General features: G+C 45.4%; 1 long non-coding RNA gene across 1 annotated transcript; it reads right to left on the bottom strand.

Annotated features, from left to right (window-relative positions):
- Nucleotides 1–674: 674 nt before the first annotated feature.
- LOC136651076 (uncharacterized) lies at nucleotides 675–1804 on the bottom strand. The gene is made up of 3 exons (XR_010794491.1): nucleotides 1713–1804; nucleotides 1339–1379; nucleotides 675–773 (listed from the first exon to the last, which is right to left on the bottom strand). It is a non-coding gene; the product is annotated as an uncharacterized lncRNA (long non-coding RNA).
- Between the last annotated feature and the right edge of the window lie 11545 nt (nucleotides 1805–13349).

Genomic DNA, 13349 nt, shown 5'->3' with positions numbered 1-13349 from the left:
TGCTATGTCCTTGACCGAGGTGAGCACTGAAGTCCTCGTTGTTCAGTTACATGGCAGGGAATATGGAAAAAGAGAGGTCATGTATGTGAATACAGAAATGTAGAGGTACATATAGCAAGAAGAAGAAGAAGATGATGATGATGATAATAATAACAACAACTACTTTATTTTTACCCCGCCTTTCTCCCTGAAGGGACTCAAGGCAGCTTACAACAGGTTAAAACAAATTAAAAAACATAATTTAAAAACAGATAAAAGCATATTAACACATATCACAAAAACAGTAGTCAGATAAAAAGTAGTCAGGTAAAAAGAGCATAGAGCAGCAAATCATAAAAGAATCAGGCCTGTAACCAAGTATTTTAAAATATTAAAAGATGTTGAAGAGATGTTAAAAAGGCCGAGAACTCAGAAGGCTCGTTTCAACAGAAGGGTCTTCAGGCCTCGCCAAAAAGTCTCAAGAGAGGGAACCATTTTTAATCCAAGATAACCCAGTCTCCTCTGCACTGCCACCAAGCTGTGCCACTTCTTCGCTTTCCTGGCCATGCTACTTCCACTTATGTTGCCAAAATAGCCAGGCCAGTGCCAAAAACGGCTGAACGGGATCAACACCTTGGGCAAACATGCCCTTTGTCCCAAGGGCATGCAAGGTCAAATTACTGGGTTATCTACAATTTCTAAGATCTACAATGCTAGAGAAAATCAGGCTGTTTTTGTCCTTACGTCACGAGTAGCGAGTCCAAGTGTTCCTTGATAAGAGTATTCCTTCAACCCTTTTGGAATAAAAAAGAAACGGGGTGAGGTAGCAGGTTTGTGAAGGTAACCAGGGCCTACATTGGGGTCTGTTGGTAAAGAGGTGCACGTAGGAATAGTGAAGGAATTCTGGATCTTGAGGGGCACCCTCCCCCATCTCCCAGCTACTACATCTGCAGGTATTCAGCTGTACTCAATGGGGCTTACTCCCAGGTAAGTGTGGCTAGGATTGCAGCCTCACAGCCTAATCCTAGGCATGTCTACTCAGGAGTAAGTCCTGTTATACTCACTGGGGCTCAAGGTACACCAACATACATTGTACACATAAATGTTATATGTTATGATGGCGCGAACATTGTAAAAAAAAAACTGTGGTAGATCTCCAGGCCTTGCTGGGTTTCAAAGTAGCTCTCGAGCCAAAAAAGTGTGAGCACCACTGTTGTACAGCATCCTGGGAGGAGGTCCCATACACTAGGCTGTGCTTTTTGTAGGAGATGCTCCTTCCTACCCATCCCATGTCGCATCTAGAACCGGGGCTGAGGTTTTACTTGAGCCTTGCTCTGTCTTCATTGCTTTTATCCTTACCTGATTTTGGGATCTTCTGCTTTGAAACACTGTCCTTTTGTCTGCAATGGAAAAGCTTAGTTGAGATCTTCACCAGATAAGTCCCTTTACTCCCATGCATTGGCACACATACCAGAGATAATTTGCTGTAACTGCCCCTGCTTCCCTAGGACAGTCCCTGCTTCCCTAGGACAGTGAAGCACACTTGTTTCAGAAGCTGGGATACAAATTCAGCATGGGGCAGATGGTGAAGAGCCACCAAAGATGAGTAACAGGGGAGAAGGGGTACTTTAAACATGACTGTGGTGAAAGTAAAATTTAGTCAATTTTCATCTGTGAAAGTTAGAAGATACAAAGTATACATGTCCTAAAGACAGACTCACGGATGTACATACACGTGTTTCTGCTTCTTCCTGGAAGCCATGTCCTGGCTATGCTGCTCTCGGAATAGTTCAGCGGAATCTTTAATCTTGACGGGTACATGCTTGGGGGCCTGGAAGAATACAGAGCATGTTGTACACATGGAGCAGTGTGACCAGTCACTGGGGTACAGTGAGGGGCAGGGGAAATTTTGCGTGGGGGCAAGAATGACCAACTGGCAGTTTTCAGGGTGGCTCTTTCCACATTGTAATTTTATCTAGCCCCTGGCAACTCTACCAAATTTTCATCAGGATATGGTAAGTTTACACTCATGAAGAAAATAATGTTTCCAGGTTGTAAGAACTAGATATGTTCCACACTTTAATGCTAGATCTCTCTTTTTATAGGTAGCAAGTATGTGAATGTACATGTTTGTACGCAAGCTGGGCTGTTCAAGAAGGACTGGGCCTTTGCTTGGCTAACATTCAACCTGCCAGGTAAGCGTGGGACAGAAGGGATAGCCGGGGGGGGGTGGGTTCTTCATGGGCTCCCTCCAGCATAGCATGCCTCACTGGTGCAACCTCTGAACATGAGCTTAAATGTGTGTTTGCTTTCCAGACTTCTTTCTTTCATCATATGCAACAAGTTTCAATCACACAGCCTTTAGCCCTGCTGACTCTCTTATTACAAATTGGTTTTCAGCTATCAGTTAAATTCACATGTAATCCACGTATATTATTTAAATGCATATAGAAATACTCAGGAATGCTATGTCCTTGACCGAGGTGAGCACTGAAGTCCTCGTTGTTCAGTTACATGGCAGGGAATATGGAAAAAGAGAGGTCATGTAGGTGAATACAGAAATGTAGAGGTACATATAGCAAGAAGAAGAAGAAGAAGATGATGATGATAATAACAACAACTACTTTATTTTTAACCCGCCTTTCTCCCTGAAGGGACTCAAGGCAGCTTACAACAGGTTAAAACAAATTAAAAAACATAATTTAAAAACAGATAAAAGCATATTAACACATATCACAAAAACAGTAGTCAGATAAAAAGTAGTCAGGTAAAAAGAGCATAGAGCAGCAAATCATAAAAGAATCAGGCCTGTAACCAAGTATTTTAAAATATTAAAAGATGTTGAAGAGATGTTAAAAAGGCCGAGAACTCAGAAGGCTCGTTTCAACAGAAGGGTCTTCAGGCCTCACCAAAAAGTCTCAAGAGAGGGAACCATTCTTAATCCAAGATAACCCAGTCTCCTCTGCACTGCCACCAAGCTGTGCCACTTCTTCGCTTTCCTGGCCATGCTACTTCCACTTATGTTGCCAAAATAGGCAGGCCAGTGCCAAAAATGGCTGAACAGGATCAACACCTTGGGCAAACATGCCCTTTGTCCCAAGGGCATGCAAGGTCAAATTACTGGGTTATCTACAATTTCTAAGATCTACAATGCTAGAGAAAATCAGGCTGTTTTTGTCCTTACGTCATGAGTAGCGAGTCCAAGTGTTCCTTGATAAGAGTATTCCTTCAACCCTTTTGGAATAAAAAAGAAACGGGGTGAGGTAGCAGGATTGTGATGGTAACCAGGGCCTACATTGGGGTCTGTTGGTAAAGAGGTGCACGTAGGAATAGTGAAGGAATTCTGGATCTTGAGGGGCACCCTTCCACATCTCCCAGCTACTTCATCTCCAGGTATTCAGCTGTGCAGAGGATGTACAGCATCCTGGGAGGAGGTCCCATACACTGGGCTGTGTTTTTTGTAGGAGATGCTCCTTCCTGCCCATCCCATGTCGCATCTAGGACCGGGGCTGAGGTTTTACTTGAGCCTTGCTCTGTCTTCATTGCTTTTATCCTTACCTGATTTTGGGATCTTCTGCTTTGAAACACTGTCCTTTTGTCTGCAATGGAAAAGCTTAGATGAGATCTTCACCAGATAAGTCCCTTTACTCCCATGCATTGGCACACATACCAGAGATAATTTGCTGTAACTGCCCCTGCTTCCCTAGGACAGTCCCTGCTTCCCTAGGACAGTGAAGCACACTTGTTTCAGAAGCTGGGATACAAATTCAGCATGGGGCAGATGGTGAAGAGCCACCAAAGATGAGTAACAGGGGAGAGGGGCTACTTTAAACATGACTGCGGTGAAAGTAAAATTTAGTCAATTTTCATCTGTGAAAGTTAGAAGATACAAAGTATACATGTCCTAAAGACAGACTCACGGATGTACGTACACGTGTTTCTGCTTCTTCCTGGAAGCCATGTCCTGGCTATGCTGCTCTCGGAATAGTTCAGCGGAATCTTTAATCTTGACGGGTACATGCTTGGTGGCCTGGAAGAATACAGAGCGTGTTGTACACGTGGAGCAGTGTGACCAGTCACTGGGGTACAGTGAGGGGCAGGGGAAATATTGCGTGGGGGCAAGAATGACCAACTGGCAGCTTTCAGGGTGGCTCTTTCCGCATTGTAATTTTATCTAGCCCCTGGCAACTCTACCAAATTTTCATCAGGATATGGTAAAAGTTTGCACTCATGAAGAAAATAATGTTTCCAAGTTGTAAGAACTAGATATGTTCCACACTTTAATGCTAGATCTCTCTTTTTATAGGTAGCAAGTATGTTTGTACGCAACCTGGGCTGTGCAAGAAGGTAGGTTTGAGCAATAATTTATTAAAATATATTTATTAAAATATTTATTTTATTTATTAAAATATATATGTTCTACCTCTCTGTCTTTCAAAATGGTTAACAGATCTGAATAAGAACTACAAAATTAAAACCATATTTCAATACACAAACCAATTTAAAAAATAGCCAGAAAAACCTGAAAAAATCTATCAGGTGCACAGTTCGTCAATTTCTGCCAAAGAAAGACTTTGGTGCCACAACCAAAAAGGCCCTGTCCTATGTACCCCTCCCCCCCCCCGCCGGCAGTAGCCACTTACATTTCCAAACAACTGTCTGGAACAGAGTGTGCCCCTCCCACCTTATAACAGAGCAGTTGGCCATCCCTGATCTAGGAATTCGTATGTGGATTGAAAATAATCATATGCAACCATCTGGTCCATTAGGAAAAAAAAAATCAAGAACCACAATCAAATAATGCCTCCATTTATACTCACCAAAAACATCCAAAATCTTAAACTAGCTTTTGAGTTACCTTTAACTCTTTGTCAGGCTGGATTAGGCAAAGCAAAAAAGAAAAGAAAAGAATGCGTGATGTTGGGCATGGTATAATAGTCTGCAAGCTTGTAACAGTCTTAACACTGACTATAGTGTGAGTTAAGCAGACCGAGAGCCCAATCCTATCCAATTTTCTAGTGCCAGTGCTGCTGTGCCAATGGGGTATGCACAGCTTCCTGTGTTGGGGAAGCAGTCACAGAGGCTTCCTCAAGGTATGGGAACATTTGTTGCATATGCGTTGCAGCTGCACCAGTGCTCGAAAGTTGGATAGGATTGGGCCATGAGTTATAGGTTATAGACAGGATCAGAGCTTGCACCAGTGGCTTAGCTGGGTGCTCCGGAACCTGGGGTTGTGATGTCATAACATTATGCGATGTTGTGATGTCACACAATGTCACTCATCACTTCCGGGTTCTCCTGGAAGATGAGGATGTAATGGTGGTATGATCTGCTCTTACTCCTCTTCCTCCACCTTTGGAGGCTCAATGAGAGCCTCCAAAGAGGAGGAAAGGGTGGCAGGGCAATCACGCCATTGCTCTCTCTTAGTGTTTAAGCAGCGTCCAGAATGGGAAGCTGCTGAAACACCAAGAGGAGACAGTGGTGCGAGGAAAGGGGAGGAAGGGGCGGTGGAGTGATCAGGCTTGCACAGTCTTCTGGGATGAAGAGTTAATGGAAAACATACAGGTGGGACCTCGGTATCCAATAATTTGGTATCCACTGATTTGATTTACCACTGACACCAAGGTCCACCTTTAAGTGCCTTGTAACACCAAAATCCAATTTCCTATCTTTGTGCTGTTAAATAATTATAATTTCATTCCATTAGATTCCATTTAGTGACAAAATGCGAAATAGTGTCTATATACCAATGCATTCTGGGGCAACAATAGAAGAGCACAAAACCTGGAAGTGGATCTTTAAAGCTATTTTTCCAATGATTTGGTATCTACTAATTTTTTTTTTTTAATCCACTGGGGTTCCAGATAACGAGGATAACGAGGATCGTGCCAGTGGATGATGAGACATGACCTGTAATCAATTTTTAGGAATATAGTTCAGCAGTTACTCTGATTCATCTTCAGCCCTAACTGAAATATACAGGCTGCTTGTTAGGCAGAGTTCTGAAATATGGAAGTGGTTGAGAGCATTGATAAGTGGACAGATGTGTAAGAGAGAATAACTGGCATACAGAGGTCGAAGGTTTGGATGACCCCAGATGGAATAGAAACAGGAAAGCCATGTTTCTTACGATTTACATTTATAACTACCCTTCCTCCAAGGAGCTCAGGGTTGCACACATGGTTCTCCCCTCATTTTGCCTTCTCAGTAGCTTGGTGAGGGGGATAGGTGAGGGTGAGAGGTTGTGATTTGCCCACGGTCATCCAGTGAGCTTCATGTGGGGACTCTCTCTAGCCACTCTACCACTCTGGCTGTATTTGGTTGTGTGGTGTGGACACATGATGGGGTGGTCAGGTGGCTAGATAGCTGGATGTACAAGAATCCATGGGCCAAGGGAATGACTGAGATGCAGGGATGGATAGAGGAGGCAAGTAACTAGGTGGTTATGTGGGTGGAATGAATGAATGTTCATGGTGGTGGACTGATGGGTTCAGGAGAGAATGAAAGTATGAATGGCAATGCCTGGGTTAGGGCAAATCTCTCCAAATGAATAGATGGAGAAATGGATGGGTGGGCTGATGAAGGGCAAGGTGAAAAAGAAGAAAAACTTCTGCATGGTTTTGTTTCTTTAGATGGTTCAGGCATCATTCTGATCACACAAACACATTCAGGAAGTTCTTGCCTGAAGCCAGCTATCCTGATCCTCACCTTGGAACTAGAAGACTTCTGTCTTGGTATGTTGGCTGACTTCCATAATTTGTGAAGTGTAGGATCCATTGAGGTCACTGGAGTTCTGACAGTGCCTCTGGTTGTGCGTAAGAGGTAAAGTAGGCGTATCCAGCGTTCAAAGAGGAAGCTCTCCTCCCCTTCAGGGGCACAGAGCTGCAAGTAGTATTTTCGTCCTGTTATCATCTGTACTTTCAAGCACCGTTTGCTCAAGTTGTGAACAAAAATATCCACCATCTCTAAAGGAATCATCCTGAGGGAGGGGAGAATAAAGAATTTAGCCTAAGAAATTCAGCTGGTCGTCCCCTCCCCCTCCCAAACTATGGAATGGAATGACAGGTGTGGGGCAGAGGGACACTTTGCTCTATCTTACCGTTTGATTTCCAGTTCTTTGGTTTTCTGATCTATTTTTTCCTGGGCAATTATCAGCAGGTTAGGAAGTGGCATTTGGGGACTGCTGGCCAAAATGCCCAAGGTGATGATGTTGGGGTGGTTGTGAATGTTAATGTATTCTCCTTTCTTGGTCACCTGTGTGGGGAAGTGAACAAAATGGGAGAATGGAACAAAAGTGACTGTGATAGAAGCCCCGAACCACAGCAAATGCAAGCCATGGCTGACAACACTATCTGTGTTGCTTTAAAACATTTATATCCTGTCTTTCCTGCCACAGACAGCCCAAGGCAAAATACATTAAAGGCAGAATATTAAACAACGCCACTACAAACAACATTAATAAAGCATGGTCAAGCAGTAAACGGCATACGAGAAAGGCAACGGGTGACTGTTCTATCAGGAAGCGATTCAGTTTGGCTTGAGCTAAGACGAAGCCTTCCTTTACCAGTATACTGTTAGATAACCAGGTTGAATTTAGTCTCATGCATTTGAACTGTCATCCCGTTGCTTCTCATGGAAACTTTCCTCTGAAGTTTTGGCTTTAATAGACAACCATTGTTTGACAGATTAACTCAACATAGCTGGGATGATTGCTTTAACTATGACTCTTGCTGTGAATCCTCACTGTCCTTTATATAACAACTTTTACAACTTTTTTCCCTTTTTCTCTATTCTTGTGAGTGTGTAGTAGTAGTAGCAGTAGTAGTAATAGTAGTAGTTGCCCGCTGAGTATTTTGCTTCATGCATCTGATGGTGGGCTGCAGTCCACAAAATTAACTAAGAGCCCATTCCTATCCTCCCCCCCCACCTATGCAGACACACCAAAAAGTGCGCACCTAGAGCCCAATTCTGGGCTTGATGCGCCGGCTGAGTGCTGATGCATACTGTCGCAAACTTGCCATAAGGGACATTTGCAAGCTCTAACGCCAGGCGAGCACCTGTGCTAGCCCGGCACTGGCCAGCACTGGGCTAGCGCCACGCAGGTGCCTGCCCTCCGCCACTTGGCAGTCTCGTAGACTGCCGAGCCACGGACAGGAAAGTGGGGATGGGGTAGGCGGGAAGGAGGCATTCCGGGAAGGGAGGAGGCAGGCAAAGGGCAAGGAGAGGGCTGGGGAAGGCGCGACGGGGAAGCGGGAAGAGGACGGGGGAGGCGTGCCAGGGGGAGGGAGTGGAGAGGGAGGGAGGCAGGCAGGAGGCAGGGAGGAGCATCGCTCCACAGGATCCAGAGTCTTCTCATCAGGTTCAGCGCCTGACACGAAGGCTCTTACTTCACCGCCAACCTTTTGGTCGGCGGTGAATCAAGTAGCCCTATTGCAGGGCCTCTCCCTTTACTGGGGGAAGGAGACTAAAGTCCCCTTCTCCCGAGGTGCCACCCATAGCTGCCGTGGGAGTGCAGGATGCTGCAGCAGTCATTTTTGGTGCCACTGCGCACCATGGGAGCTCAGGATTGGGCTCTGAATCCAGTGGGCACGGCAGATTGGGAGGGGAAAGGACAATAATTTCTCCGTATTCTTCCATAAGCCTCTTGCTCTGCAGTGGGTCTCCTTGGACATGCATCAGCTCCCACCACCTTCCCACAACCCTTTCTCACCCCTCTCCGCCCAGTTTTGCCCCCACCTCACCCACCTCCTGCCTCCACCTCTACCTTACCTAGTCCAGCAAGCAAGGCAGTGTCCAGCAGTGGAGTTGCGGCGCTGCTTCTTCTTGCAGCAGTGCACATAAAATGCCCGCCAACAGAGCACTCCATGCTTTGTGGGCAGCCATTTTTCAATAGCAGAATTATAGGCCCCAGAACATAGAAGGGTCAAGGAGTTTGGTCTTGAGAATGCTCAGAAGAACTGACACCAAATCCCAGAGGCAGAGAACAGTGTCTAAAGGGCACTTATCAGTGCAGTCATGTATTTTATAAGAAAGGAGTTTAAACAAAGAGAACTTATAGAAGCTAAAGGATACCAATCAATCGTCTCATTTTTCAAAATGCTGAAGGGTCAGGAGTGGGAGGGCATGCTACAACTACAGTAGCCTGCTAAAACTACAGAGCTGTGACATTTCTCCAGATGAAGTCACATACCATGGTAGCATCAAGTTTAATAAAAATAAAATTTTGAAATGAATGGGGACCCACCTGAAATTGGCTCGTGACCCACCTAGTGGGTCCCAACCCAGTTTGAAAAATAGTGTCATAGAGCAGGGGTGCCCAAACCCTGGCCCGGGGGCCACTTGCGGCCCTCAGAGGCTCCCAACCTGGCCCTCAGGGAGCCTCCAGTCTTCATTGAGCCTCTGGCCCTCCAGAGAGTTGCTGGAGCCTGTACTGGCCTGATGCAACTGCTCTCAGCATGAGAGCGGTTTGACCTCTCATGTTTGACCTCTCACCTGAGCTGTGGGACAAGAGCACTACTTGCTGTTTCACGTCTGTGATGCAGCAGTGTTAGTGAACGAAAGGCTGGTCTTGCTTTGTGCAAGGCCTTTATAAGCCTTGAGCTACTGCAAGACCTTCACTCATTCATATAAGCTACATCTCTTATAAATTCATTTATGTAAATTTATTCAAATTTGAAATGTAAATTAATTTTTTCCTGCCCCCCCCCCCGACACAGTATCAGAGAGATGATGTGGCCCTCCTGCCAAAATGTTTGGACACCCCTGCCATAGAGGATATACACCAAGATGCAACATCACCCTGCCGTAGCAGCACTCTGCCACCAGGGGAGCAATGCTTAGTTACCTGAAGAAAGGTACTCTCGAAGATTGGCACTTTCCCTAAGGCACCATACTCGCCCTGCTTCAGCACTGTCTGCAGAATGCCAGGCGCTGTGCCTTCAGTCCGGAAAGGCTGTTCGCAGATTTCTTGGTAGAAGTTGTTCAGATCCCTTCTACTCTTAGTCCCTGGGAGTCAGAAAAATATTAAAAATCAAGAGGATATGTATGGGAAATGCTGGGAGAACTCAGTGTCTTGTCATGTCTCAGGTCCCCACACTTCTCCCACAAGTGCCAGGCACTCCAAATCTTATTGCAGTCCCTTCTGCAAGTGCTTGAGCCTCTCTTCCTTAAAATTAGACACCAAAAGGCCAGGCAGTCCATCAATGTGCAGTGCTTTGAATCATGGAGCCCCAATGCCTAGAGACTGATCAACTCTGTTGAATGCAGCAGAGGTCCAAAAGGATGAGGATGGTATAGAGACCATTCTGTTTGGTCATGAGAAGATGGTGATTTTTATGAAAACAGTTTCAGGGGAGTGTCGGGGGCAGAAGCCAGACTGGAGATAAGCACAGAGCTAGAGGAAAGAATGTTGAAGTGGCAGGAATAAGTAGCATGTTCTGGAAATTTGGAGGCAAAGGGTAGTTGAGAGACTGGACAGTAGTGCTAATGGTAATGTTAGTGGTAATGGTGGCCATCCAGCCATAGGTTCTTCCTAACACAGCAGTTTATTCAATCTAGACCAAGAAAAAGCCTTCTAAGTAACAGTTCTGGAATGCTTAAGCAAGGGGTGAGTCAAGCCACATGGTGTAGGAAAGGCAACATTACCCATTTCCTCTTTTCTAGGCATAAGAGCCGGTTGGACCTGAGGAAAAATTCCCTTTTCTCAGAGGCAGTCACTTATTTGCTCTTTCGCATGAGCAAATCCCTCTGCCAAGCCTGTCCTCCCAGATTCCCGTCCTGATTGATTAGGCCCCCACTGCCCCAGTTTAAGAACCTATCTTACCTTGAAAGTATGACAGCATGGCTGCAACTGAGTGGGACTCAAGGGTAAATTACAAGGCATTGATTATTAGGACACAGGATAATTGGGACACAGGATTATTGGGACACTCTCTCCTTCAGCTTTGCTGAAATGCAAGCCTGACCCAGTGAAATGTGTGCCTGCAAGCCTGTACATTATGACATCATCTGAGGACCAGGATCAGGGTAACCAGATGTCATAACTGCTCCCCAAAATAACTGGCTCCCCAAAATGTATGACATTCAAGAAAAATGTAGGGCATACAGAGTAAAAGCTGAAAACACTGCTATATTGATTTCATGTGTTTAATTTAAACACTATACTACTTATTATTAAATTTAAAATATTACATATAATTTATTAATTACAAGAAGGCTATGTGCTACCTGCAGGGGCGCACTCACAGGGAAAAGGAGAACACTGAAGTTCTTTTCAGGCTGAAAAAGCTAAAAGCTAAAAAAGAGGACATGTCCTGGAAAAAGAGGACATCTGGTCACTCTGACCAGGAGCCACACTGCCAAGTTGTTGAGGAGGAGAGAGGGGGAGCGAAGAAGTCTCCAAGTATAGGAGGCTTCACTTAATAGTGTGAATTCATGTATAGAGAATGTTGCCTTGGCTAGGGGCTGAAGTTCCAGGTTCCAAAGCTCAGGTGTTCCATCTGGAAGACCCACCTGGTGATTGGGAAGCTATATTCACTTATCTGTGGCTAGGATAGGCTAGGATAATAATGGTTGCTATAGAGGATTAAGGATATATGCTCCATGCATGGCCAGAGGCACTTCCTTAGGACAGCTGCTTCAGGATGGCCATAGCCTGCTGGTCTGTTTAAGCACAATCTGGAGTCCTGGTGATTACCTCTAAACACTTCTGCAGCTTGGGGCGTGGTGAATTCAAGGCCCATCCTCTCCCACATGGACAAGTCTAATGTCATCCTCGGAAGCCCTCCCCCTCCGACTCCCCCAGCCTTCAGATGTTAAGTGGACAGCAACTGTAGACAAAGCCTTCTCAGCAGTAGTGACCCGGCTGTGGAGGTCTGGTGCCAAATCTCATCACAGCTGTTGATTTTCCCAGGTCTTTAAAAATATGTATTAGATCTGTTTCAGTGCTGCTGTCACCCTGCTTTGCTGCTCTTAATAATCTTTTATTTTGGTTTTTACGTTGACTGTTTTGTTTGTAAGCCATCCTGGAAGTTGTAGGACTGAGAGGCAGGGCATTTTATAAAAAAACAAAAAAGTATTCCAGCTCTGATTGTGGGGCTCAGCTGAAACAAGCCCAGCTTCCATCCAGTTCCTATGATTTCAACACATGCTGGCACTGTAGCCTGCAGGTAAAACTGTGAGCCAATTCATTTCTCAGGTAGAAAAACCAAGAGAGGGGAAAAAATCTGAGGCCCTGAAGGAAGAAGAGCCATTGCAATTTGCTGAAGCAAATGTAACATCCAAAACAAATGCCCATATTGTGGAAGATCTCCCAAGGCACTGATGCTGATTTTTCACCAAGTGCCCTCAGCTGTTGTCAGCCTTGGTCCAAACTGTTGGTAAGAAGCCCCTCAGAGAAAGGCTATAGCTCACTTGCTCTGCTTGCAAAAGGTCCCAGGTTCAGTCCCTCCCTAGCAGCTCCAGCTATGACTCCGGGGAGCTGCCTGTCTGAACACTGGGAAGCATTCAGTGTAGATAATGCTGAGTTAGGTAGGCCAATTGTCTGGCTCCATGTAAGGCAACTTCTTATATTCAACACTGAGCAGTTTTTTCTCCTCAGGCTAATTGTTTGATAGCTTTGGAAGGAAAGGCAGCCTTTGCATTGAAAGGCATCACTTTGTGATCTCTATGGCAATAGCTGTTCTAGAATTCACAGTCTTGGGGCTATGGCTTGTTTAACATCACTGATTAATTGTAGGGCCAGGGATTTGGGTTGTGGCACACACTGGTGTTAGAGGTGTGTGTGGGGGGGGGGGGGGAGAGGTGGCATTCCAAAAAAGGGAGAACGTTCAGTTCAGTAATCCTGCACGTACTTTGCCTGCCGCAGGGCCTGGTTCAGTCCCAGGCTTTGCCAGCCAAAGATTCTGAAGTGGCAGCTGCTGAGAAAAGACATCTGCTTGAGACTCTGGGGAACCACTGCCGGTCAACGCAGACACCAGGGGGCGTGAGGAACCAATGCATTATTCAACAGGAAGCCCGTTCAAATGTTAAAAGCAAAATTCAGCAGTTAAAAGCATAATCACACAAGAACCTTGGGCAAGGCTTTTTATCTACAGCCACCCATCACTGCAATTATTCCTAGCCCACCTTTCTTGCACGGAGATTTGCTTTGCTTCAGCAACATTGCAGCCTCAGATGCCTGAAAGTACTGTCTGAGGACCAAAGTAAACTGTTAACTGGCCCAACTTGTGAAGCCACAAGTTTACACCAAGGTCCATTTTATGGGGACATGCCTGCTCCCCTCCTGCCTCCAACACTCTGTCCCTTGACTGAACCTTATTTGAACAAGCTGTTTATTTATTCTTGAGAGATAAAAGTTGCAGCTACCTGGG

This window comes from Tiliqua scincoides, chromosome 5 (assembly GCF_035046505.1).
Source record: "Tiliqua scincoides isolate rTilSci1 chromosome 5, rTilSci1.hap2, whole genome shotgun sequence".
NCBI lineage: Eukaryota > Metazoa > Chordata > Lepidosauria > Squamata > Scincidae > Tiliqua > Tiliqua scincoides.
Note: the sequence above shows the minus strand (reverse complement) of the source record. Positions and strands in the feature narration are given on the sequence as shown.